At 33.7% G+C, this 25250-nt stretch overlaps 1 long non-coding RNA gene across 1 annotated transcript in view; it reads right to left on the bottom strand.

Moving 5' to 3' along the window:
- The window catches only part of LOC136042464 (uncharacterized), a 56562-nt gene extending 32192 nt beyond the window's left edge, over positions 1 to 24370 (bottom strand). The window contains exon 1 of the long non-coding RNA XR_010621315.1: positions 23585 to 24370. This is a non-coding gene — a long non-coding RNA (uncharacterized LOC136042464). The remainder of the gene's footprint in view (positions 1 to 23584) is intronic.
- Between the last annotated feature and the right edge of the window lie 880 nt (positions 24371 to 25250).

A 25250-nucleotide genomic window follows, 5' to 3' on the forward strand; every position in this document is an offset into this window, starting at 1 on the left:
GAGGAAAGATGGTAGCACTTGAGTAGGAAAATAAAAACAGTACCTTCTACAACTGTGAATTAATAATTGGCAGCAGAAAACATTAATAATTACGCAATACCAGATAAGGTATCATTCTTGAAGCATATCAAGAAATTCCGGGCCTCCCCACAAAATTCTAAGTCCAAAAAAAACCATAAATTTCATGAAATCAAGGAAAAACTTCATTGATTGAAAACTCTCAATGAAATGTTGTTGAGAGAGAGAGAGAGACAGAAAGATGGATTTATTAATAAAAAAAATAAAAAAAACAAAAAATGGCCAGAAGCAAAAAGAAAAAGAGAAAAAAAATATTCAATTACCCTGCATTTTGATCGATGTGGGATTACACTTAAAAAAGAAAAAAGAAAAAACAAAAAGAAACTAAAACCACTTGACCAGTATCGCCTAAAACAAAATCAACATCTTGGATCCACTTGAGTTCCACTCAACTATCAAAACCATAAATATTAAGGAAAAATAGCTGTAAGTCCCGCCGAAATTCACGAAAATTATCCATGTTTCTTAAAGTCATAGTTAAACAATTCCATGCATGGGGTCCTAAATGCCGAATAGAAAATTGAGATCTACGGGTAATAGCAAGCGGACGACAAATTAAATTGGACTGTCTCATAAAATGTGTATGAATATCACTTCCTAATTCAAACATACTTTTAGAACATATCTATATATATAAAAATAAGTTGTCTGTCTGTGTGTCTGTCTGTGGATCAGGTGACGTCATGTTTCTGTGTCCACTGACGTCATAAAAATTAGTTGTCGTCATTTTTTCTTTGACGGCGACGTCATTCAAGATATTTAAGACATATGTTCACGTAGAAATCTATTAATGTTTAAGTTTACAATGACTGATGAACTTACCATGGCAAAAGCCGATGAAGATGCTCAAAGAGTCTATGCCAAAAACTTGCTGCTGATAGAGAAAGTCAGAAAAGAAAGCGTGCCGAGGAATCAAAAGAACAGCAAGGAAACAGGCTTGAGGCTAAAGAACGCAAAACCGCGCAGTTAGATGAAGATCCACCTGGACAGCGAGAGTCAAAACATATCAAAACTGAAAATGATAGCGATGATGATTGGGTTTGGGATTTTGACTTGGATAAGGTCATCAATGCCTACCAGATTCTAGTTAAAAAAACAAAGGTTCGGCGATATGTATTTCATAGTGAAGCTGAAAAATAAAGAAGAAAAAGAAAACTGAAAAAAGAAAAAATGTAAAAAACTAAAAAATACTAAAAAGAAAAACACTCAAAGAGAAATTACAGACCGGGACACAAATGACGACCGGGACAGAGGGAATATAAATAACGACCGGGACACTCAAAGAGAAATTACAGACTGGGATACCGGGACACAAATGACGACCGGGACACAGGGAATATAAATGACGACCAGGACACAGGTATTTAAGAATATCGTTCAAAGACAAATTTTTAATTGTAAGAAGACCGTTGAAAGAGAAATTTCTAATTGTAAAATGACTGAAGAACCTACAATGGCAACGGTACCACCATCGAAGTAGATAACCAGTGGGTTGTTCCATATTCCCCATTATTATCAAAAAGATTTAATGCACACATAAACGTTGAATACTGTAACTCCGTAAAGGCAATAAAATACATATGTGAATACGTCAACAAAGGCAGTGACATGGCAGTTTTTGGCTTGCAGCCCAAAATCAAAGATTTCGACGAAATCGTACAATATCAGGCTGGAAGATACATAAGCAGTAATGAAGCTGTTTGGCGAATTCTTTCATTTCCGATACATGAACGTAGTCCAGCTGTTGTTCACTTAGCGGTACATTTACAGAATGGTCAACGTGTTTATTTCTCGGAAACCAACGTGCAACAAAGAGCCTTGAATCCACCGGATACAAAATTAACAGCTTTTTTTTCGCTTTGCAAAAATGATTCTTTTGCAAAAAAACTGCTGTATACTGAAGTGCCTTCGTATTACACGTGGAATACTAAAAATAAAGTATTTGAACGTCGAAAACAGGGTAAGTCAGTCGACGGCCAACCTACCATCTTCAAAGATACCACGATAGGAAGACTCTACACCGGTCACCCCAATCAACATGAATGCTTCTTTCTACGCCTGCTTTTGGTGAATGTACCCGGTCCGACATCCTTTGAGTATTTGAGAACTGTAAACGGTACTATACATGACACTTACCGTAGTGCATGCCAAGCTCTGAATTTATTGGAGAATGACCAACACTGGGATAACTGCATCAATGACGCGTGCGAAACGTCAACCCCAAGTGAAATTCGTGCATTGTTTGGCATCATTTTAACAACTTGCTCTCCATCAGCTCCTACAGAGTTATGGGGAAAATATAAGTCAAAAATGTCCGTATATATACTCCATCGAAAACAGTTAGAGACGTCAGATATGACTTTTGATTTTACATCAGAAATTTATAACTACACTTTAGTTATTATAGAAGATTTGTGCGTACGTATGGCAAACAAACCTCTTCAGGATTTGGGAATGCCTTCATCTAACCGTATCGCTGCTGTTTCGACATGTGTAGAATTGGATCGTGAACAAAGTTACAGTACGAGTGATCTATTGTCGTATGTACAAAATAACATTTCCAAGTTAACGTCGGAACAAAAAGACATTTATGATACGATACTCAATTTCAGGACGTATACAACTACCTGCTGATTTCTGTAATTTAGTGACGTCCAAAAATGAATTGATTGAAAAAGTATTTCCGAATATTCTAAAAAATTATAAAAATAATAAATGGCTAAGTGAAAGAGCGATTCTCGCACCCAAAAATATAGACGTCCACGAAATCAACAATATTGTTGTGACCAAGATTCGAGACCAGGCAGTCCTTTACAAGTCAATCGACACAGTTTTGGAACCAAATGAAGCGGTTAAGTATGTATGTTTGTTTGTTTGTAAAAAGAGCGTTTGCATATGACGTCATTATTAGTACATACGGCTTTTTATATGCACAGACAATGGGAAAGCCAAGAATGTTGTATATTCGCAATTTTTACGTAGTTTAACTCCTGCAGACGAAATGAATGCTTGCCTGAAAAATTCTAATTTATGGGCACACGTAAAAATATTAAAATTAACTACAAATATGCGTGTCCGATTGCAAAACGATGACTCTGGTCAAACATTTTCAGATCAATTGCTGGCAATTGGAAACGGAAAGCTCCCAGTAGTGGGAAAGCCAAAAATGTTGTATATTCGCAATTTTTACGTAGTTTGAAACACATATATAAATCTATCTATATTCACAGGTGGGACACAGGGACACAACTACAATGGCGCGTAACTAATATGGCGCGTAACGACTTACGCGCGCGGGGGGGCTTGGGGGGCGTGAAGCGCCCCACCAACTAGGTGTTGGTGCGCCACCCCAACAGCTAGTTAATAAATAATTTTGAAAATATTTATATATAAACAGGCTTCGATATAAAAGTTACAAGTCCTGCTAGAGGTAAGATATTGCAATCTATATACCTCTTTTTTATCGAGTCTTTAAAACCAACTCCGCACACCACTCGAAGTACTTTATTCTACAAATCTCGAATATCATGGAGATGAGAAGGAAATGTACTACCCCAAACAGTACAACAATATAGCAGATAAGGATAAATTATGGATTAATACAGTATTCTTAAAATATCTCTTGGGAAAATGTACTTCAACTTTCTTAAAATGCCAACATTCCTAGTGAGTTTAAGACTAATATAATCTATATGTTCGCTAAAGCTAAGACATTCATCAATTAAAACTCCTTTATATTTTGTACAATTTATTTTTAAAATACTCATATCCGCAAAATTAAGTATGTTTTTATCTCAAACGACAAGATGTGAGGGGTCTCAGACGATGTTTCGTATTGTTTCACTGACAACATGAATGATTACCCAATACCAGATAACGATTTAATCTTAAAATTCTCGGGAACGTGCAAAGAAATTCTCAGAAAAAGACATAAATTTCATAAAATCAATGGAAAACTGATTATAAGCTAAAAATATTTTTGACTCAGTTATTATCTCAACACACCGGATATGAAGGTTGTCACAGGCTGTATTGTATTGTTTCACTGACAACATGAATGATTACGCAATACCATATAACACATCATTCTTGAAATTCTCGGAAACTTGCCAAGAAGTTCTTGGAAACAAGGATGTATATTCTTGGAATGATGCCAAAACTTTGTCAACAACTCCAATATTAATGAGCAGCTAAAAATATAGTTGATTCAATTGTTATTTCAAAACACCGGATGTGAGGGTTGCCACTAGATGTTTTGTATTGTTTCACTGAGAACATGAATGATTATGTAAGATCAGATGACGCATCATTTTTGAACTTCTCGTAAACATATTAAGAAATTCTCGGTGTTCCAAAAAATTCTAAGTAAAAAAAAATAATTCTAAATCCTCAAAAACATAGATTTCATAAAATCAATAGAAAACTGCTAAAAAGCTAAAAAATACTGTTGACTAAGTTTTAATCTCAACAGACCAGGTATGAGGGTTGTCATAGGATGTATTTTATTGTTTCACTGACAACATGAATGAATACGCAACACCCTATAGCGCATTAATCTTGTAATTCAAGGAAACATGGCGAGAAATTCTCGTAAAACCAGGATGCATATATTTAGAATGATGCCAAAAATGTGATAGCAATTCCCATAGTTTCCATCGGGAAACTATTAGCAACATCGAAATTCCATCGGGGTATTGGATGCCACAGTATTTGGGTCTCAAAAGACCAGATTAAGTTAGCTGCTTTTAAGCTGGATTAGCTTAGGTCTAGTAATTCAGCCTAAGGTTTAGTAATTTCAATTAGGGTTTAGTTAGCATGGCTGGTCAAGCCAACCAAACCTAACTGATCTTAACTTAAAAGCAGTTAATTTGATGTAACCTATTCTAAACTAACCACAAAAATGTGAAGTAGCAAGACTTCACAAGATTTTCTACATTTTTTTCGCTTTATTCATTTTAAATTGACTCTCACGTGCTGATTACAAATAAACTTATACGCAAAAAATAATCCGTTCCCATATAACGAGAACAAAATGACCAGCATGCATTACACTATCGTTTCTTATTCCAAAATAAGAAAAAAGTCTTAGAATTATACTGAGAATAGAAAATAAGACTTAGAAATACTTTTATTGTTTTGAACTTAAGAAAAATTGAGGCTTTTTTATTTTTGGATGCCGAGAGTGTTTCTTATATATTTCCGGATATTTCAAGAAAGATTTGTTATCTGGTATTGCGTAATTCTACATGTTATCAGAGAAAAAATACATTGTTGTCAGTACATCTTGTGACTGCCCTCACATCTGGTCTTTCGAGACGCTGTTGGAGTTGTTAACACCTTTTTGGCATAGTTCCAACAATATGCATTCTGGTTTCCCAAAATCTCTTGGCATGTTTCCAAGAATTTCAAGAGTGATACTTTACCTGGTATTGCGCTATTTTTATTGTTTTTGACTTCAAATTTTTGGGGACTTGGGACGCAGAATTCTTTTTGGACGCCAAGAATTTCTTGATTTATTTCTGAGAATTTCAAGAATGATGCTTTATCTGGCATTGCGTAATTACTGTGGCAACCCATACGCCGTTGTACCATTGGAGTTGCTAACACCTTTTTTGACATCATTCTGAGAATAATAAGACTTAGAAGAATTTTGGGACGCCGAGATTTTCTTCATATGTTTCCAAGAATTTCGAGAATGATGCGTTACTTGATATTGCATAAATGTTTATGTTGTCAGTGGTACAATTTAATTCAATTCAATTCAATTCATTTATAACCCATCTTTTACAAAAAGAGGGCGAAAAATCCTAAAGATGGAATAATAAAAAATATAAAAATAAATGAGCTATGAATGAATACAAATCTAATCAACACCAAGAGACAATCAAATAAATAATAATGTAGACCAAGGATGAAATACTATCGACATAGAAGAACGAAAATCATGAAGCCTTTTATCAATAACACATATAGACGAAACTATGCGGAATTTATTCATTAAGTAAATATTTCTTGTCCAAGGAGAGTTACTGAGAAGGAATTTATCATAACGAAATGATACTCTACGAACAGATAGTTTCTGAGGCTCATCAAAAAACAGCCAAACTGGATAAAGAGAAAGGAGATGAGGTACGACTAGGCTATTATAAATTTTTGCGAGATTTAATTTATTTATTTGTTTAATATTAGATACAATTGAAGCAAAAGCAGTTCTCAGCTTTTTTTTTCAAATTTTCAGATTATTCAAAACAGTTTCTTTCATATTCTTTTCAATAGGCTTTCCAAGGTAAACTAATTTTTTAGAAAAAGGTGACTTGAGTATTAGCTAAAGATGAAAAAGTAGGGCCATTTTTCTCTTTAAAATTGAAAGCTACAACAATGTTTTTTTCTGCATTGAAAGAAAGCCCCATATCTTTATATCCATCATAAAGCTGATGAAACGCGTTTTCGCATCCACTAAAATTACGGCTTAAATCCAAAACGTCATCTGAAAATGTCATTAATGACAAATTAAATCCACGGTAAATACAACTAAAATTAACAGAATTTTGGGCATGTAAGACAAAGTTTTTAGATAAGGACCGTGAGGTAAGGCCACCCTGATGGACTCCATTTAAAATATCAAAAAGGGAAGATTCCCCTTTGAACTTTTCCTTAAGGTGATGGTACATATACAAAAAGCCCTTTACTAGACAAAAATTACCCCTACTTTATACTCTTGAAGTAAAACTTGGAAAAAAATGCAAGAGTCAAAAGCTCGAGCAACATCTAAAGCACAAGGGATAATATAGTATCTACGTCTTTCTGCATCAGCAAGAACATTAATCAAAGCAAAAAGGGCATGCTCCCGGCTAATACCTTTTTGGTAGCCAAGCTGGTTGGGTGGGACATAACACTTGGAAACAATTTCATCCAGAATAACTGATTCAAATAATAAAAAAATAGTACAAGAATCTGTTATTGGTCGGAACAAATTACACGCTGTATAATCATTTTTGCCTTTTTTGGGGATAGGGGTTATTTCACCAACTGTAAACTGATAAGGAACATCTCCATTTTCAATAGACATTTGAAAAATGAAAGATAAATGATTATAAAGAAAAGCACTCACATAATCGAAATGTCTGGTGGTAATTCCATCAACTGCCACAGCGTTTCATTTCTTTAATTTTTTACAATAAAATGATGTATCACTCAATGATGTATCGCTCAATTATAAATGTCAAAGCTTCGTGTTTTTTCTGACAAGCACTTGAATCTTGTTCAAATTTTGATTCAACTGCAGGATTGGGAGAAAATAGACTCATGCTTATAATAGTTTGTCCACTCAGGCTGAGGAATATTATTTGCACAAATGTATTCACAAGGGCGTTCAAATTCCTCTAAATATTCAGCAAAACTTTAGAAGACTCACACGTGGACATAAGGGAGGTTTTTTTTTACCAATCCTGAACTTGAGAGCCTTTCTTAACCCTCTTGCACGGGACAGCTGAAGCTTCAGCACACTTTAATGCATGGTTTATTTCTGCAAGATAGGTGGTAAGTCCAATGGCTATTTCTTTTTCACTAAGGCCTGAGTGTGTGCACAACAAATGACAGGGCACTTTTATTTTATTTAACATTCTGTTGCATTCAATTAGAGGCATTTATTTTCAAATTTATTGAAAGGTGATCCGACTAAAAGCCGTGACTAATTACCTCGACAGTTTCACAGGGGAATGATGCAATAAAATGATCAAGTTTAGAAGTTGCTGACAGGACACCTATAAACGTGACAGTTTGTGTTTTGGTAGCAACTGAGTATAAAGGGAGGGAGGGCGGAATTAAGAAGGAGTTGGGTTCTGGGCGATGAACTATCTATTAAGTCCCCATTAAAGTCTCTTGCAATCAAAACTCGAGCATTTGGGCGCATTGAAACTCTCTTGACAACTAACATCTGGTCTTTTGAGACACAGATACTGTGGCATACTGTGGCATCACGTACTCTAATTTACTATTGGAGTTTCTAACTCCTTTTTTTGGCATCATTCCAAGAATATACATTCGTGGTTCCAAAATTTTTTTGGATAATCGTTCATGTTGTTTGTGAAACAATGCAATACATCCTGTAACAGCGGTCACATCTGGTCTTTTGAAATAACACCTGAGTCAACTCTCATTGATTTTATTTTTTAATATTTATTTTGGGACTTTTTGGAATTTTTAGAATTTAGAATTTTAGAGCTTTTTGGAATTTTGAAAATTTTGTTTATTTTTATTCCTGTCTTTTAGTTTTACTGCTGATGATAAACACTGTATATGTGTTCGAAATATCCAGTTAAATAATTTTATATCTATTCATTGTCAATATAAAGGTTTCATCCCTATTTTGAACTGTTTTACTTTCATTTTGGAGACTTCATTATTATTTTTGGACACCAAGAATCTTTTGGTATATTTCTGAAAATTTAAAGAATGACCCGTTATCTGGTATGGCGTAAATGCTGTCGTAGTCCATACTCCGATGTACTATTCGAGTTGCCAACACCTTTTTGGCATCATTCCAAGGATATACATCCTGGTATCTAAGAATTAATTGGCATGTTTCCAAGAATTTCAAGAATGATGCGTTGTTTTGTACTGCATAATGATTCATGTTGTCAGTGAAACAATACAATACATCCCAGGATAGCTCTCGTATCTAATCTTTTGAGATAACAAGCGAGTCAACAACATTTTTAGCTTCTAAGCAGTTTTCCTTTGATTTTATATATAAAAAAATAAGGGGGGGGGCTTAGATTTTTTTGGTACTTAGAAGCATTCTGAGCCACTTAAAATTTCTTGGTATGTTTCCGAGAATTTTAAGAATGATGTGGTATCTGGTATTGCGTAATTATTCATGTTGTCAGTTAAACAGTACAATACAACATGCGACAGCGCTCACATCTGGTCTTTTGTGACACAGATACTATTGGAACACATATTCCGATGTACTATTGGAATTTATAACACATTTTTCGATATCATTCCAGGAATATGCATCCTGGTTTCCAAGAATTTCTTGGCATATTTCCAAGAATTCCAAGAATGGTGCGTTATCTGGTATTGTGTAATTATTCATGTTGTTAGTGAAACCATACAATATATCCTTTGACAGCCCTCATATCTGGTTTTTTGCGACATGAATTCAGTCAACTATATTTTTAGCTTTTAAGTAATTTTCAACTGATTTAAAGAAAATTATGTTGTTTGTTTTGGGACTTGTTTTGGACTTTCTTGCTGTTAGTGAAACAACGTAGGACTTTCAGTTTTCTTGTTTTTAGTAAAACAATATCAGTTATCTGGTATTGCTTAATCTTTCATATTGTTAGTGAAACAATACAATACATCATGTGACAGCCCTCACACCTAGTCTTTTGGGGCACAGATACTGTTGCAGCTGATATCCTGATGTACATTTGGAGTTGCTAACACCTTTTTTGGCATCATTTTAGTAATAGGCATCCTGGTTTCTGAGAATTTCTTGGCATATCTCCGAGAACTTCATAAATGATGTTTTATTTGCTATTTCGTAATCATTAATGTTGTCAGTGAAACAATATAAAACATCATGTGACAACCCTCAAATCTGGTCCTTTGAGATACCAACCGGGTCAACTACAGCTTTAGCTTCTTCGTAGTTTTATGTTGATTATATGAAATTTATATTATTTGTCGGAACTTTGAGTTATTCTTATTCTTTTCGGAATTTTTTGGGGACTTGATTACTGTTGCATGATGTGTTATCTGATATTGCGTAATTATTCATGTTGTCTGATGTCATATATTAATAAACATTCGCAGGTGGCATCGTTTCTATTTTCCTACTACAGTGCTGCCATTTTTTCTCTCTAAAGCTATCGATGACACCACAACTGATTTTTCGCTTAGATTACATTATGCTGACTGAGTTTTAGTTTGTTTCGTTGGGGCTCAATAAGCGTGAGATTAATGTTCTTAGAATATACAAAATAGTATTCATAAAATACAAAATAATTCTTAAAAACTTTTTACAAACTATTAAGAACTATTTAATGTTTTTTATAAACTGGTTTTTTTCGGAAGAAATATTTTGTGTTCCGTAAGAAATGTTTTGTAACAAGTATCTCTTAGAACTATTTTGACTGAATGAATAAATTTATTACCCACTTTAAAGCTAAAAATAACAAGAGGAATAATGACAGAAAAGAAAAAAAAAAGAAATATACGTTAAAAATACCAAAGATAACTATTAATAAAAAACACCAATATAGAGAATCAGTACAGCGTAAATTATATCTTATACAACCGAAAAATTATAATAATACATAAGAACTATTGTTTGGATCAAGGGAGGTAACGACAGAATATGTGGCATAACAAACATACTATAAAGGTGTGCAACCAAAAACAGTTAAACAATAATCTACTACCGATAAGGACTCCGTAGGTACGGCGGGCTTTTTCAGCAAAATGCCAAATAAAAGCCAAACAAGTCAGTTTAAGATTTGACGCAATTGGCCGGCGAAGATAAGTAATATTGCTAGAAGTGGTGGACAACTTATCACCGAGCCGAACAGGTATGCAAGAAGCCTGTTTAGAACGGGGGTCACACACAAGTATTTCACTTTTACTGTCATCAAACAGTTCGTGGTAACGTGTAAGGAGCGACCCGGCTCAATAGTAACCGAAACTCTAAAAACCGAAATTTTGATACCAATAGTTACATCAAAAGAATGACATTTTAATGCTGATTTTAAATATATAAGTTTCATCTAGTTTAGTCTTGCTCATCAAAAGTTGCGAGCCTGAGAAAATTTGCCTTACTTTAGAAAATAGGGGGAAACACCCCTTAAAAGTGATAGAATCATATATGTTATCGAAAATAACACCATCAGATTCAGCGTATCAGAGAAACCTACTGTTAAAAGTTCAAGATCCTATCTCCAAAAATGTGGAATTCGTATTTTTTTCCAGAAGCCAGATCACGGATGCGTGTTGTTTTTTGTTTTGTTTTTTTTGTTTTTTTTTCCAGGGGTGATCGTTTCAACCCATTGGTCCAAGAATGTTGCAAGAGGACTCATTCTAACAGAAATCTCTAAGAGTTCTAGTGCTCTTTTAAAGTGACAAAAAAATTGGAGGGCACATTTTTTCCCCAAAGTCACCGGATAAAAATTTTGAGATAGCCATTATGTTCAACTTAGTCGAAAACCTTGTAACAATGTCATTGGGGATGACTGTAGCATTAAAACTTAAAACGAACATAAAATATGACATTTATAAGGGGGTTCGTCTTCTTCACAATACCTTGCTCTTTACGCTAAAGTATTTTTATTAAATTTTACTATTTATTCTACGGCCTTTGTGATTCAGGGGTCATTCTTAAAGATTTAGGATAAAATTCAAGCTTTAGTGTAAAGAGCGAGGTATTGACGAGGGGGCAAACCTCCTCATATACGTAATTAAAATACACAAATATAGAAGTTCGTTACGTAAGCTAATTCGTAAGGTACGTATGTTTATTACTAACACAAATGTTCGTACAAAAAATAATAAAATCAAGTTGCATTTTTAAGTAGCCAAAAATTGGAGGGCAACTAGGCCTCCTCCCCCACCCCTTTTTCTTATCAAAATCATCCGATCAAAACTATAAGAAAGCCATTAAGTAAAAAAAATTTATATGCAAATTTCGTTTTAATTATTCATGTGCAGGGAGCCAAAATCAAAGCATATATTAATTCAAAAATGTTCAGAAATTAAATAAAAAACAAATATTTTTAACTGCAAGTAAGGAGCTATATTAAAACTTAAAACGAACAGAAATTACTTCATATATGAAAGGGGGTGTCCCTTACTCAACGCCTCGCTCTTTACGCTAAAGTTTTTCTTATTGTTTTAAAAAAGTAGAGTTGGGACAGAGTCAAACTTTAGCGTAAAGAGCTAGGCGTTGAGTAAGAGACAACCCCTTTCATATACGAAGTAGTTTCTGTTCGTTTTAAGTTTTAATGTAGCTCCTTACTTGCAGTTAAAAAACTTTCTTTTTTTTTATTTAATTAAGCTAAAGACCAATCATATGATACGAGATTGCCTCAGGATATCATCAGCATAATTAAATAACATAACTTTGCTTACAAGAAACACACAACTCTGTAATATGATCTGCTGTGCCCCAATAGCACTATTGTTATATTAAGGAGGGGAGCTCCCCGCATAAAACCCTTGCAAACAGGAATCAATACTACAGGCCTATTAATCAGAGTAGATGCCCCGGGAAATGTTATCTTTACTTTTAACTTACAATATAGATCTCTAAATGTTACAATAATAGACCTAGACAGACCAGGTTGAAGGGCGCTTAAAAGAAGCTGCACACGTTTTCCGGGGTCTAAAGCTCGCCTACTCTCATGGGTAACCAATATAAGCTTTCCCCTCCTTTCATCACGATCAATCAGCATGTGTGCAAGAACACAATGTACTATGTCTCTAGAAAGGCCTACTTTAAAGCTAAACTGACGATCGGGAGTAGAAAACGAACTATATTTCATAGTTTTTGGCCTTTACATTTTTCTTAGAACCGGAGAGACTGTACCTATTGAAAAAACATCAGGCACTAATCCAGAAGAAATAAACATCTAATAAAATAATGTAAAATGGTCAGCGAGCTTAGAACTACCATAAAAACAAGTGTAGACCTTAAACCTTGTCCACAACACCTCTAGAATACTTTTTCTTTAATTTCCTTATAACTATTTTCACCGTTGACACTGACACTAAGAAACAAATAAAATGGTCCAAACGGCGGAGTGCAGCATCGAGCTCTGATTCATACTTGAGTGATTGATTTTAAACATCAACAACAAGAAGAAAAATAAGCAGTTCTTTTTGTAAGACAGTGGAATTCTGTATTTGAATGAATATAAAGACCGGTATGTCCAAGAGCCGTCCTCCTCAAAATATAAATAAAAAAATATTTATATTAAAATACGATCATTAAAAATAAAAAGAAAAGGTTTAAAATAATCCTATCGATGCTTTGGTCACCTCTACCAGTAGATATTGCTGGTCGCCACTTCTTGCAGCAACTCAAAGTTTCCGTAAAAAGATTTGTTTACGATATATTTAACTGGTGTTAAATATATATTATTTTTTACACTGGTGATGTAAAATAACAATTAATATAGTCAATTTTTATTTTGTTAGGAGAATAGGGATTTAACGAGATTTTTATAGGGACTAACCCTTTGAACCAAATGACGAAAAGCCATGTAAGATTCTCTTAAGGAAACTTTGGGGAACTGACCCTTTAAAAAACTTAGGAAAACTGAGCCTGGCCCTTAGATTTATTTTTACTGGTGCTTTTACGCTCTGTTTTTTTTTTTTTTTTTTTGCTAAAGATGAATTAAATGGACACATAAAGAGTCACACGATATCTCGTTAATTTGGAAAAATAATTGAATCTAAATAAACAGTTTCAAAGGTTCTAGAAGCAATAAACTTCAGCTGAATACAAATCTAGGGGATATCAGGGTAATGGGCTTTGGTTTAATACATGTCAACCTTAGGGGACATACTCCTACTTCTGGAATGACATTCTTTCAAAGATGTGATAGAAGTGATTTGAGGGATTACTTCAGGCATGAAGTATTTGATGAGGTATATGGGTGAAACTATTTGAATGTTTATTTCGGACAGTCATATGCGAGATATGATTGGAGGAATAATTTCAAACGGCCCTCTATTAGAAACGGTTTGAGGTGTTATTTTGGATGGTACCATGATAAAAACAATTCGAGGGGGTATTTCAGACGGCCCTATGAGAGAAGATAATTTGTAGAATTGTTTCAGACACCCCAAAAGGAGGAACTATTTTATTTCAGTCGGGCCCTTGCTAGAAATTATTTTGATAAATTATTTCAGATTGTTGCGGATTCAAAGCATTTACTCTATTTGATGATTTGGTCATTGAGACAAAATAAAATAAAACTCAACATTTGTTGAGAGAATAAAGAATAATGAGATTTACATCACAACAGTATGTACTCGTAGCGCAATAATTATAGTGTTGAATATATTAAAAAATGAGCCTGTTAAATATAGAACCAACAATAAAGGTGACGTCATTCGGAAATGTAAATGTGTCTTCTCATACAAGTGATGTATGAAATTCCTAAGAAGTCATGAAAAAAAAAATATTTGTTAACAATGGACATGCAAGAGTAAGTTTTTCAGAGCAACTACTTCTTACAAAATTCAATATAGTTCTTACAAAATACAAAATACTTCCTAAGAAATTCAAAAGTAGCTGTTGCAAAACACTAAACATTTTCAATTAATTAAAAAATAGTTATTATAAAATGGAAAATATTTCCTACAAATCGCAAAAAAATATTAGCAATATGCAAAATAGTTCTCGCGAAATACATCACACTTCAAACAAAATACAAAATAGTTCTTACGAAAAAAAGATACAATCTATAAATATTTAAAGATTCTTATAAAGTAAAAAAATTCTTACAAAATCCAAACTATATCTTAGAGAATACAGAATATTTCGTACAAAATAAGAAATAGCTTTTACAAAAAACAATACAGTTCTTACAAAATTCCGTATACTTTTTACAAATTAAAAAAAAAAGGTTCTTACAAAATCCAAAACAGTCAACAGAGTACAAGCTAGTTCTTACATACTTAGATATATTTCTTACAAAATACAAAAAAAGTTCGGACAAAATAAAAATTCTTCATTCAAAACCCAAAATAATTCTTACAAAACACATAATGATTCTTTCAAAATACGGAATACTTCTTGCAAAACACAAAAGACTGTAACAACATCCAAAATAGTTTTTACAGACTGCAGAAAACGTTATACAAAATAAAAAGCAGTTCTAACAGCATCCAAATCAGTTCATACAAAAATACATAATACTTCAAACGAAATACAAAACAGTTCATACAAAAGAAAACAAATTCCTATAAAATCAAAAACCGTTCTTACAAAATATAAAAGAAATTTCTAGCAACATCCAATAGAGTTGTTTAAAAGTACAAAATTCTTCATACAAAATACGTCAAAAGAAATACAATAATTCATTCTCGTAAAATAAAACATAATTCCTATAAAATCCGAAATAACTGTTACAAAGCAGTTCTTACAAAATACAAAACAGTTTTTATAAAACAAAAAATGCTTTTCACAAAACACAAAAAGTTCTTACAACATCCAAAATAGTTCTTACAGAATGCATAATACTTAATATATACAATATAAAACTGTTCCTATAAAACAAAATGTAATCCTTACAAAAAACAAAATAATTTTTACATAATTCAATATAATTCTTACGAAATCCAAATTATCAAACAGTTCGTGGTAACGAACTGTAGTAAGGAGTGACCCGGCTAAATAGTAACCGAAACTATAAAAAAAATTGAATTTTGATACCAATAGTTCACATTTTAATGTTGATTTAAGTCAAAAGTCCGAGCCTGGGAAAATTTGCCTTATTTTATAATTACGGGGAAACACCCCTTAAAAGTGATAAAAAAAAATTCATAACGAAAATCACACCATCAGATTCAGCGTATCAGAAAACCCTACAGTAAATGTTCCAAGCTCCTATCTACAAAAATCTGGAATTTTGTATTTTTCGCCAGAAGACAGATCACGGATGCGTGTTTATTTGTTTTTTTTTGTTATTGTTGTTGTTTTTTCCCAGGAGTGATCGTATCGACCCAGTGGTCGTAGAATGTCGCGAGAGGGCTTATTCTAGTGGCCTTTTTACGTAAATAGGCTCCTTTCCACGCTCATTTTTTCCCCAAAGTCACCTGATCAAAATTATGAGATAACTATTTTATTCAGCATAGTCGAAAAACCTAAAAACCATGTCTTTTGGGACGGCTTACTCCCCCACAGTCCCCAGGGGAGGGGCTGCAAGTGACAAACTTTGACCAGTGTTTACATCCAGTAATGGTTATTGGGAAGCGTAAAGACGTTTTCAGGGAGATTCTTTTGGTTGGGGTAGAAGGGGTTGAGGGGAGGGGTATATATTGGGGAAATTTCCATGGATGAATTGGTCAAGGGGGAAGAGAATTTCCATGTAGGATGTTTTCGCATTTAAAAAAAAATGAAAAAATAAATATGAAAAAGTTTTTTCAACTGAAAGTAAGGACCAGCATTCAGGGACCCCCCAAGCCCCCCCCAGGCGCCTAAGTCGTTACGTGCCATATTAGTTACGCGACATTGTAGTTGGTTCCCTGTGTCCCACCTGTGAATAGAGATAGATATATATATATATATATAGATACTAGCTGTTGGGGTGGCACGAAGAGCCACCCCAACACCTAGTTTGTGGGGGTGCCAACCCCCCCCCCAAGCCCCCCGCGCGCCTAGGTCGTTACGGGCTATATTAGTTACGCGCTATTGTTATTTTGTCCCTGTGTCCCACCTGTGAATATAGATAAAAGAGAAAAGATTTCTCTTTTCGTTATAGATATATATAATATATGTTTTTAACTACGTAAAACTTGCGAATATACAACATTCTTTGATGTCCCATTGTCTGTGCATAAAAATAGATTGTCAGGTTTACCGACTCTTGAACAGGCAACATAAAATTGTCCATGGGAAAAACAATCCGTATTCAGATCTATAACTCATTATTCTAATGATTGCCCCTGAGCTTTGTTGATGGTGATTGCTAATCGAACATTCCCTGTGTCCCGGTCGTCATTTATATTCCCAGTATCCCGGTCGTCATTTGTGTCCCAGTGTCCCAGTCTGTAATTTCTCTTTGAGCGTCCCGTTCGTCATTTATATTCCCTGTGTCCCGGTCGTCATTTGTGTCCCGGTTTCCCGGTATGTAATTTATCTTTGAGTGTCCCGGTCGTCATTTATATCTCCCGGTCGTTATTTGTGTCCCAGTGCCCCAGTCTGTAATTTCTCTTTGAGTGTCTTCGCGCCCCCCCAACACCTAGTTGGTGGGGTGCTTCGTTCCCCCCCAAGCCCCCCCGCGCGCGTAAGTCGTTACGCGCCATATTAGTTACGCGCCATTGTAGTTGTGTCCCTGTGTCCCACCTGTGAATATAGATAGATTTATATATGTGTTTCAAACTACGTAAAAATTGCGAATATACAACATTTTTGGCTTTCCCACTACTGGAAGCTTTCCGTTTCCATTTGCCAGCAATTGATCTGAAAATGTTTGACCAGAATCATCGTTTTGCAATCGGACACGCATATTTATAGTTAATTTTAATATTTTTACGTGTGCCCATAAATTAGAATTTTTCAGGCAAGCATTCATTTCGTCTGCAGGAGTTAAACTACGTAAAAATTGCGAATATACAACATTCTTGGCTTTCCCATTGTCTGTGCATATACAAAGCCGTATGCACTAATAATGACGTCATATGCAAACGCTCTTTTTACAAACAAACAAACATGCATACACACAACTCGTTTTTATATAGATAGATAGATAGATGGATACAATACAAATTAACTGCGTAAAACTTGCGAATATACAACATTCTTCGCTGTCCAATTGTCGCTGCATATAAATAGATTGTCAGGTTTACCGACCCTCGAACATGCAACGTACAATTGTCCATGGGAAAAACAATCAGTATTAAGATCTATACCACATTTTTCTAATGATTGACCTTGAGCTTTGTTAATGGTGATTGCAAATGCTAATCGAATTGGGAATTGCAATCTTTTAAATTGAAAAGGCAGATCCGTTGGAATCATGAGAATGCGAGGAATAAGAACAGCCTTACCCTCAAAATGCCCTGTCAAGATTGTCGCCTTTATTAGGCTTTCCATTGTTTTTTTTACGGCAAGTCGCGTGCCATTGCAAAGCTTTGGTGGGTCGCCTATTTTTAGTTGTAGCACGTGTGGTGGAAACCCTGAAAGATATATGGAATTTAAAAATTCAGATGGATAATTAACCGCTTCATTTGGTTCCAAAACTGTGTCGACTGACTTGCAAAGGACTGCCTGGTCTCGAATCTTGGTCAAAACAATATTGTTGATTTCGTGGACGTCTATATTTTTGGGTGCGAGAATCGCTCTTTCACTTAGCCATTTATTATTTTTATATTTTTTTAGAATATTCGGAAATACTTTTTCAATCAATTCATTTTTGGACGTCACTAAACTACAGAAATCAGCAGGTAGTTGTATACGTCCTGAAATTGAGTCTATCGTATCATAAATGTCTTTTTGTTCCGACGTTAACTTGTAAATGTTATTTTGTACATACGACAATAGATCACTCGTACTGTAACTTTGTTCACGATCCAATTCTACACATGTCGAAACAGCAGCGATACGGTTAGGTGAAGGCATTCCCAAATCCTGAAGAGGTTTGTTTGCCATACGTACGCACAAATCTTCTATAATAACTAAAAGCCATTTATTATTTTTATAATTTTTTAGAATATTCGGAAATACTTTTTCAATCTATTCATTTTTGGACGTCACTAAACTACAGAAATCAGCAGGTAGTTGTATACGTCCTGAAATTGAGTCTATCGTATCATAAATGTCTTTTTGTTCCGACGTTAACTTGTAAATGTTATTTTGTACATACGACAATAGATCACTCGTACTGTAACTTTGTTCACGATCCAATTCTACACATGTCGAAACAGCAGCGATACGGTTAGGTGAAGGCATTCCCAAATTCTGAAGAGGTTTGTTTGCCATACGTACGCACAAATCTTCTATAATAACTAAAGTGTCGTTATAAATTTCTGATGTAAAATCAAAAGTCATTTCTGACGTCTCTAACTGTTTTCGATGGAGTATATCTTCGGACATTTTTGACTTATATTTTTCCCATAACTCTGTAGGAGCTGATGGAGAGCAAGTGTACGAATTTGACTTGGGGTTGACGTTTCGCACGCGTCATTGATGCAGTTATCCCAGTGTTGGTCATTCTCCAATAAATTCAGAGCTTGGCATGCACTACGGTAAGTGTCATGTATAGTACCGTTTACAGTTCTCAAATACTCAAAGGATGTCGGACCGGGTACATTCACCAAAAGCAGGCGTAGAAAGAAGCATTCATGTTGATTGGGGTGAACGGTGTAGAGTCTTCCTATCGTGGTATCTTTGAAGATGGTAGGTTGGCCGTAAACCCACTGGTTATCTACTTCGATGGTGGTACCGTTGCCATTGTAGGTTTTTCAGTCATTTTACAATTAGAAATTTCTCTTTCAACGGTCTTCTTACAATTAAAAATTTGTCTTTGAACGATATTCTTAAATACCTGTGTCCTGGTCGTCATTTATATTCCCTGTGTCCCGGTCGTCATTTGTGTCCCGGTATCCCAGTCTGTAATTTCTCTTTTTTCTTTTTTCAGTTTTCTTTTTTTTATTTTTCAGCCGAACCTTTGTTTTTTTAACTAAAATCTGGTAGTCATTGATGACCTTATCCAAGTCAAAATCCCAAACCCAATCATCATCGCTATCATTTTCAGTTTTAATATGTTTTGACTCTCGCTGTCCAGGTGGATCTTCATCTAACTGCGCGGTTTTGCGTTCTTTAGCCTCAAGCCTGTTTCCTTGCTGTTCTTTTGATTCCTCGGCATGCTTTCTTTTCTGACTTTCTCTATCAGCAGCAAGTTTTTTGGCATAGACTCTTTGAGCATCTTCATCAGTCATTGTAAACTTAAACATTAATAGAATTCTACGCGAACATATGTCTTATATAACTTAAATGACGTCACCTTCAAAGCAAAAATGATGGCAACTAATTTCATGACGTCAGCCGAAACATGACGTCACCTGATCCACGATCCACAGATCCACAGACAACTTATTTTTATATATATAGACTAGCTGTTGGGGTGGCGCTTCGCGCCACCCCAACACCTAGTTGGCGGGGGCGCTTCGCGCCCCCCCCCAAGCCCCCCCGCGCGCGTAAGTCGTTACGCGCCATAATAGTTACGCGCCATTATAGTTGTGTCCCTATGTCCCACCTGTGAATATAGATAGATATATATATATATATATATATATATATATATATATATATATATATATATATATATATATATATATATATATATATATATATATATATATATATATATATATATATATATATATATATATATATATATATATATATATATATATATATATATATATATATATATATATATATATATATATATATATATATGGTTTTAACTACGTAAAACTTGCGAATATACAACATTCTTTGCTGTCCCATTGTCTTTGCATATAAATAGATTGTCAGGTTTACCGACTCTCGAACATGCAACATATAATGGTCCATGGGAAAACAATCTGTATTCAGATCTATACCTCATGATTCTAATGATTGCCCTTGAGCTTTGTTGATGGTGATTGCTAATCGACCATTCCCTGTCCCGGTGTCCCGGTCGTCATTTCTATCCCCCTGTTTCCCCCGGTTTCCCCGTTGTAGTTGTGTCCCTGTGTCCCGGTCGTCATTTATATTCCCTGTGTCCCGGTCGTCATTTGTATCCCGGTGTCCCGGTCTGTATATACATTCGTTTTTTAGTTTTGTTTTTCTCCTTTATTTTTTTCCTTTTTTTTCCTTTTTTAGTTTATTTAGATTTTTAGATTTTTTAGTTTTTTATTAGTTTTTAGTTTTTTTTTCTTTTTAGTTTTTTTGTAGTTTTTACCTTCTTTTTAGTTTTGTTAGTTTTTTTTTTACTTATGTCCTGGTCGTCATTTATACTCCCTGTGTCCCGGTGCTTTGTTGATTGCTAATCGAACATTCCTTTTGTCCTGGTCGCTTTCTCTTTGAGTGTCGTCATTTATTTTTTCTTTTTTAGTTCTTTTAGTTTTTACCTTTTTTAGTTTTTTTTAGTTTTTTAGATGAAAATTTTTTTTAGTTTTTTCCTTTTTTTCTTTTTAGTTTTTTATTGGTTTTTACCTTTATTTTAGCTTATTTTTCAGTTTTTTCCTTTTTTTAGTTTTTTTTTATTTTTTAGTTTTTTAGCTTTTTTACTTTTTTTATTAGTTTTTAGTTTTTTTTTGTAGTTTTTGCCTTTTTTAGTTTTTTCAGTTTTTTTTTAGTTTTTTATTGGTTTTTACCTTTATTTTAGCTTATTTTTCAGTTTTTTCCTTTTTTTTAGTTTTTTTTAGTTTTTAGTTTTTTTAGTTTTTTACCTTTTTTAGTTTTTTTTAGTTTTTTTAGTTTTTTAGCTTTTTTATTTTTTTTATTAGTTATTAGTTTTTTTTGTAGTTTTTGCCTTTTTTTAGTTTTTTTAGTTTTTTAGCTTTTTTATTAGTTTTTAGTTTTTTTTGTAGTTTTTGCCTTTTTTTAGTTTTTTTAGTTTTTTAGCTTTTTTATTTTTTTTATTAGTTTTTAGTTTTTTTGTAGTTTTTGCCTTTTTTTCAGTTTTGACGTCACCTGATCCAGTTTTTTCAGGTGACGTCACCTGATCCACGATCCACAGATCCACAGACAACTTTTATATATATAGATATATATATATATATATATATATATATATATATATATATATATATATATATATATATATATATATATATATATATATATATATATATATATATATATATATATATATATATATATATATATATTTATATATATATAAATAAGTTGTCTGTGTGTGAGTGTGTCGAGTGACGTCATTTTTGTGTGTCGACTGACGTCATGTTTGTTGATTGACGAAATTACACACCGGGACATCGGGACACAATGACGACCGGGACACCGGAACATCTATATATATAAAAATAAGTTGTCTGTGTGTCTGTGCGTCGACTGACGTCATATTACCAACAGCAGGATCGACTACAGCTTTCTCCCTACTAACCACATACAAATTTTATTCAATAGACAAAGCGGTTCTTCTTAATTTAGGACTTCATCAGCGTAATGGAGGAGGGATAGACAAATTCTTTTCAAAATAAAATTGACGAAATTACACACCGGGACATCGGGACACAAATGACGACCGGGACACCGGTACATAGGGAATATAAATGACGACCGGGACACTCAAAGAGAAAGCGACCGGGACACAAGGAATGTTCGACTAACAATCACCATCAACAAAGCACCGGGACACAAATGACGACCGGGACACAGGGAATATAAATGACGACCAGGGCACTCAAAGAGAAATTACAGACCGGGACACCGGAACACAAATGACAACCGGGACAAAAATGACGACCGGGACACCGGGACACAGGGAATATAACCGCGACACTCAAAGAGAAATTACAGACTGGGACACCGGGACACAAACGACGACTGGGACACAAGGAAACAACAACAACGGGGACGCGGGGGGCACAGGGGATATATAAATGACGACAGGGACACAGGGAATGTTCGATTAGCAATCACCATCAACAAAGCTCAAGGGGAATCATTAAAATAATGAGGTATAGATCTGAATACAGATTGTTTTTCCCATGGACAATTATATGTTGCATGTTCAAGTTTCGGTAAACCTGACAATCTATTTATATGCACAGACAATGGGACAGCCAAGAATGTTGTACATTCGCAAGTTTTACATAGTTAAATATATATATATATATATATATATATATATATATATATATATATATATATATATATATATATATATATATATATATATATATATATATATATATATATATATATATATATATATATATATATATATATATATATACATATATATATATATATATATATATATATACTAGCTGTTGGGGTGGCGCTTCGCGCCACCCCAACACCTAGTTGGTGGGGGCGCTTCGCGCCCCCCCCAAGCCCCCCCGCGCGCGTAAGTCGTTACGCGCCATAATAGTTACGCGCCATTGTAGTTGTGTCCCTATGTCCCACCTGTGAATATAGATATATATATATATATATGGTTTTAACTACGTAAAACTTGCGAATATACAACATTCTTTGCTGTCCCATTGTCTTTGCATATAAATAGATTGTCAGGTTATCCCCCTGTTTCCCCCGGTGTCCCCGTTGTAGTTGTGTCCCTGTGTCCCGGTCGTCATTTATATTCCCTGTGTCCCGCGTCCCGGTCATCATTTGTATCCCGGTGTCCCGGTCTGTATATACATTCGTTTTTTAGTTTTGTTTTTCTCCTTTATTTTTTTCCTTTTTTTTTCTTTTTTAGCTTATTTAGATTTTTAGATTTTTTAGTTTTTTTTTATTAGTTTTTAGTTTTTATTTCTTTTTAGTTTTTTTGTCCCGGTCGTCATTTATATCCCCCTGTTTCCCCCGGTGTCCCCGTTGTAGTTGTGTCCCTGTGTCCCGGTCGTTATTTATATTCCCTGTGTCCCGGTCGTCATTTGTATCCCGGTGTACCGGTCTGTATATACATTCGTTTTTTAGTTTTGTTTTTCTCCTTATTTTTTTCCTTTTTTTTCCTTTTTAGTTTATTTAGATTTTTAGATTTTTTAGTTTTTTTATTAGTTTTTAGTTTTTTTTTCTTTTTAGTTTTTTTGTAGTTTTTACCTTCTTTTTAGTTTTGTTAAATTTTTTTTTTACTTGTGTCCTGGTCGTCATTTATACTCCCTGTGTCCCGGTGCTTTGTTGATTGCTAATCGAACATTCCTTTTGTCCTGGTCGCTTTCTCTTTGAGTGTCGTCATTTATTTTTTTCTTTTTTAGTTCTTTTAGTTTTTACCTTTTTTAGTTTTTTTTTAGTTTTTAGTTTTTTTAGTTTTTTACCTTTTTTTAGTTTTTTTAGTTTTTTAGCTTTTTTATTTTTTTTATTAGTTTTTAGTTTTTTTGTAGTTTTTGCCTTTTTTTTTAGTTTTTTGTCCTGGTCGCTTTCTCTTTGAGTGTCGTCATTTATTAGTTTTTTCCTTTTTTTTTTTAGTTTTTTATTGGTTTTTACCTTTATTTTAGCTTATTTTTCAGTTTTTTCCTTTTTTTTAGTTTTTTTTTATTTTTTATTTTTTTTAGTTTTTTACCTTTTTTTAGTTTTTTTAGTTTTTTTAGTTTTTTAGCTTTTTTACTTTTTTTATTAGTTTTTAGTTTTTTTTTGTAGTTTTTGCCTTTTTTTAGTTTTTTCAGTTTTTTTTTTAGTTTTTTATTGGTTTTTTACCTTTATAGTTTTTTTAGTTTTTTAGCTTTTTTATTTTTTTTATTAGTTTTTAGTTTTTTTTTGTAGTTTTTGCCTTTTTTTAGTTTTTCAGTTTTGACGTCACCTAATCCAGTTTTTTCAGGTGACGTCACCTGACACATCCATCCACACATCCATCCACACATCCACAGACAGACAACTTATTTTTATATATATAGATATATATATATATATATATATATATATATATATATATATATATATATATATATATATATATATATATATATATATATATATATATATATATATATATATATATATACATATATATATGCACAGACAATATATATATATATATATATATATATATATATATATATATATATATATATATATATATATATATATATATATGTATATATATATATATATATATATATTTATATATATATATATATATATATATCTATATATATATATATATATATATATATATCTATATATATAAAAATAAGTTGTCTGTGTGTGGATCTGTGGATCAGGTGACGTCATGTTTCGGCTGACGTCATGAAATTAGTTGCCATCATTTTTGCTTTGAAGGTGACGTCATTCAAGTTATATAAGACATATGTTCGCCGTCATGTTTCGGCTGACGTCATGAAATTAGTTGCCATCATTTTTGCCTTGAAGGCGTGACGTCATTCAAGTTATATAAAACGTATGTTCGCGTAGAATTCTATTAATGTTTAAGTTTATAATGACTGATGAAGATGCTCAAAGATTCTATGCCAAAAAACTTGCTGCTGATAGAGAAAGTCAGAAAAGAAAGCGTGCCGAGGAACTACCAGAGCAACGCGAAAGCAGACTTGCTGCTAAAAGAGAAAGTGAAAAAAGAAGGCGTGCCGAGGAATCAAAAGACCAGCAGGGAAACAGGCTTGAGGCTGATAGAGAAAGAAAGAAGAGAAAGCATGCCGAGGAACTACCAGAGCAACGCAGAAGCACACTTGCTGCTAAAAGAGAAAGTGAAAAAAGAAGGCGTGCCGAGGAACTACTAGAGCTACGCAGAAGCAGACTTTTTGCTAAAAGAGAA

Source organism: Artemia franciscana, unplaced genomic scaffold (genome assembly GCF_032884065.1).
Source record: "Artemia franciscana unplaced genomic scaffold, ASM3288406v1 Scaffold_1322, whole genome shotgun sequence".
In the NCBI taxonomy this organism is placed as follows: Eukaryota; Metazoa; Arthropoda; class Branchiopoda; order Anostraca; family Artemiidae; genus Artemia; species Artemia franciscana.